The following is a 3,910-nucleotide window of genomic DNA, read 5'->3' as shown; positions in this document are numbered from 1 at the left end:
TGTGCCTTTGTTTTCTTCTAAATTATCCAAGAACCCCAAAAGTCCACAAAAACAGGAAGAGTTTCCAGGCACAGAAGGTAGCTAATGGTTCTTAAAAATATGGTTTCTTTCTTTCATTTGTAAGAAGGGCACTCCTCAATGCTGATCAAACAGTTCCAAGATGAAATATCAAATTGTCACACAAACCCACAAATTCTTTACAGCGCCGAGAAAAGTGGCATTAACTGCTATGACTTCTTTTCCTTTCTATTTTCCTCCTTTGTCTCTGTCTTTACACATCTTATTGACACTGGCATTCATTCCCTATCATGGCTTTTTCTCAGTTTCCCTTCTTTTTCTTTGTGTATTATAAATATAAAATACTTTTAAGCATTTCTTGAAACAGAAAGAAAATAACACAGAAAAAGTAATACCCAATTACTTGATTTTATGTGGTTTTAAATTCCTAGCTTAAAAGGAATTCATGGACAAAATTAACTTAGTATCCCTAATTGGAGTTGACATGCTCTTTATATAAGATTATTTGAAATATCTATAGATGGCTCTCCTCAATACCTGTTTGATACTTTGTCAAAGGAGAGTTAACAAACAAATTGGCAACACTCTCTGGAGTAAGTGTTTTGTTTTGTTTTTAAGTCTATGAAAGTCTGAGTGGGAACATTTTAAAGAGCCTAAAATTCCGACTGCATTCACAAAACAAGGAGACAATTAGAGAAAAGAAAAGCACTGTCGAGAAGACAGACTTTCAGAAAGGAATTTCAGCTTCATGAGTTAAAAAAGACAATGAAAATATGTAGAAATACTTCAGACTTTTTTTTAGTAGATTTGTTATATAAATATAATTTAATTTGTGAAAAAATAGAGGAATCCTGATATTTTACTTTTTTTAAAAAAAACCTCTTTTGAGGTTATTACAAAATGTGGATTACCCCATAACATAAATAGTACTGCAGACTACCTTTCCCCACTGTTCTTTTTCACCAAACCTCACCAATAAACTTTGAAAACAGATCTTAATTTAGAGGTAAGGATTGTAAAGCCTATAGAATCATAGATGAGGAAAGTCTTTACTGTATTAGGGAAAGCTTTGAAGAGGAGGTGGCATTTGAATCATAATATGTGGTAGTTCTTCATATGGTGTGAAGTTTAACAGGCAAAGGCAATAATAAAAACCAAGACATAGGCATTAAAATATATGATGTGTTTAAAAAAATGTGCTATGTTTAGAGACACATTCATGAGGAGTTATAGAAAATAAGTTTTGGAAGGAAAGCTGAGTCAAGCTGAAAAGCACCTTGTATATCACTGTGTCAATCAGGGCATAAAGCAAGAAGTACACTGTTTTGTACATTTTAAGTAACTTTTCCAAGATCACACAATTAGTAGTTAACAGAAATGGGATTTGAATGTAAGCAGCCTTGTCTCCTGAGTGAGTTTGTGCTATTAGCCACTATGCTGTAGATAAATGTACATGTAACAGCAAAGACATTTTTATGAATAAAGTACAAGCTAAGGGTCAGAAAGCAAGGAATAATTGTATGGGGTAACATTTACTGTGAATGTCTTAGGCAAAATAGAGTTTTAATTAATACTTAACATATGTTATTTTCATGTTAAGCAGAGAAGACATACAAAGTAACCAAAGGAAGAGCAAATATACTCTTAATACATTCAATTTTTTGTATTAAATTTTCATTTTCTCTCTTATCCTCTCCTGTCCTCACCCTTCTCCACCCTCACGTCTCTCTCAGCTCAAGGGGTTGGAATGGAGAGGTGAAGATTCAAGTCACAAGGCTATTTGTTTATAGCTTAAAACAAGTAGTTGTTTCTGAGGTATATTTTGTAGTTAATAAGCAAATAGATACATACGGTATATTTCCATATCATATTTGCAAATCACAAATGTATGAGACCATATTTCTCTTTAGATCTGTCACTACAGTCTTTTTATAACACATTGTGTATCTGTATTTCAATTACATTAACAAAGAACTCCTTCACCATATCAATTTATTACTCCCAATTATAAAACCTGAGCTGCTTGGCTAAGGTATTCATTAACCTTTTCAGAGTGTATAATAGGAAATCTAATCACATGGATGTGGTAGGCTGCATCCTGAAAATGAGCCCAGTTGTCATGTACAGTAAATTGTAATGCCCAAATCTTTGTAAATTGTGCAGTTTCAAGAAATTGAATGAGGAGGCCCTAATTTAATCAGCTTAAAAGTATGAGATTTGAATTACTTCGCAATGTAAAAATAATGATTATATCTGATATAAATGCTAAAAGGACATTTTTTCTTTTTATTCTAATTAAAGTTCCTATATTTATTAATTTTATTTATCTTTATGTGCTTTAATGGATTTAAATTGTGACTGAAATTATTATTCAGAAATAAACATTATTAATTTGTATCTCTCATTCCAACATTTTCTTACAACACATAAATGAAAGTAAGCATTTTATTTTTAATAAACAAGTTTACCTCAAGTTTCATATTACTTCTGCACCATATAATACAGAGCAGTCTTGGTGATTTATCGTGTGTAGAGCATCTTTAATTCAAATTACTTTTTAAGTTGTGAGCAATTCTTGAATTGACAATAGTATACTATACAAACTTCCTTATGGAAGAATGATTTTTAAATCGTATTTAACTTCAATCTATTTATGTTTCTGTAACATTTGGCATTGTTAATAAGCCTCAACTCATAGAACTTTCCCTTTCCCTGCTTTTATAACTCTCTTTTTATTCCTCTTCTACCTCTTTGAATATCTTTTATTTGTCCCTGTCACTTATCTGTTCACTTAAGTTCTGGGCTTCCTTGGCCTCTATGCATATCCATTTTTGTATTCTTGTTCTGACAATCCTTTTAGGAAAATATTGTTTCTTCCCTTGCCTTCAATTGTTTCTATGCGCTAAGCAATTTGTTATCTTGTTTTCATCTATTTCTTCACTTATCTGTTTAATAAATATTCTTGAGTATCTACTATGTATTAATTATTTTGATAGTCACTGGTGTAACAATTAAACATAGTGTCTTCTAGGAACTTATAGACTAGTGAAGTTCTTAGGCAAATAAATATGGGTCCTCTAGTCCAAGGTAAAGGCTTTGGAGGGACTTTTGTGGGTTGATCAGAGTACATAGGAATGGAGGTGGTGAATTATGAGCTAAAATATTTAAAAAAATATTTTAACAATTATTTTCATCCAGGAGTTTTCATATTAAAATTATATTTAAATGGGATGTAAATATACATATAAATATTTTGTGATAGTGACAGTAGTATCATCAATATTAACATCAATTATTAATTTTTAACAATTTCTTCTGAAAGCAAAGTTTTATAGTACCTTATTAATACATTACAGGATATTTAATATGGACATAATATTTTATGTAAGAAAGTTCTTAAAGGTGATAGACTTCAACAAATATAGAAAATTTCACTTACTCTTAAACTGTTTTATACATATGCATTGGTGATAGGCATAATATTTACTTATCCACTTGGATATTTACCTATATTCTTATTAAATCAACTAAAACTAATTGTATAAATAAATATTCAGAAAAAGTTTTCTCATTAGAGATGAAGTTTTTGGCTTAGCAATCATTTGAGCAAAATGTTGGAATAGGAAATACCTCACTAATATGATCTTGCAATAAAATACATTGTTAAATGCCTAAAGCTATTAGCAATGAGTTCTAAAGGCCAATATGTGAAGGGCAGGGACAACTATATGCACATTGATATATTCTTATATTTTGATGGCAGTGCAAAAAAAGTTAAAAGTCAATTATCAAATGATTTTGTGAGTCATATAAGCCATTTCTTTTGTAAATTACATGAAAATTGAAGTAAATAGAGACGTGGAAAACTTATGAATTTTAGTATAACCTGCAA

The sequence above is a fragment of the Cebus imitator genome, unplaced genomic scaffold (genome assembly GCF_001604975.1).
Source record: "Cebus imitator isolate Cc_AM_T3 unplaced genomic scaffold, Cebus_imitator-1.0 Scaffold327, whole genome shotgun sequence".
In the NCBI taxonomy this organism is placed as follows: domain Eukaryota; kingdom Metazoa; phylum Chordata; class Mammalia; order Primates; family Cebidae; genus Cebus; species Cebus imitator.
The sequence above is the reverse complement of the archived record's forward strand: the minus strand, read 5'-3'. Positions refer to the sequence as shown.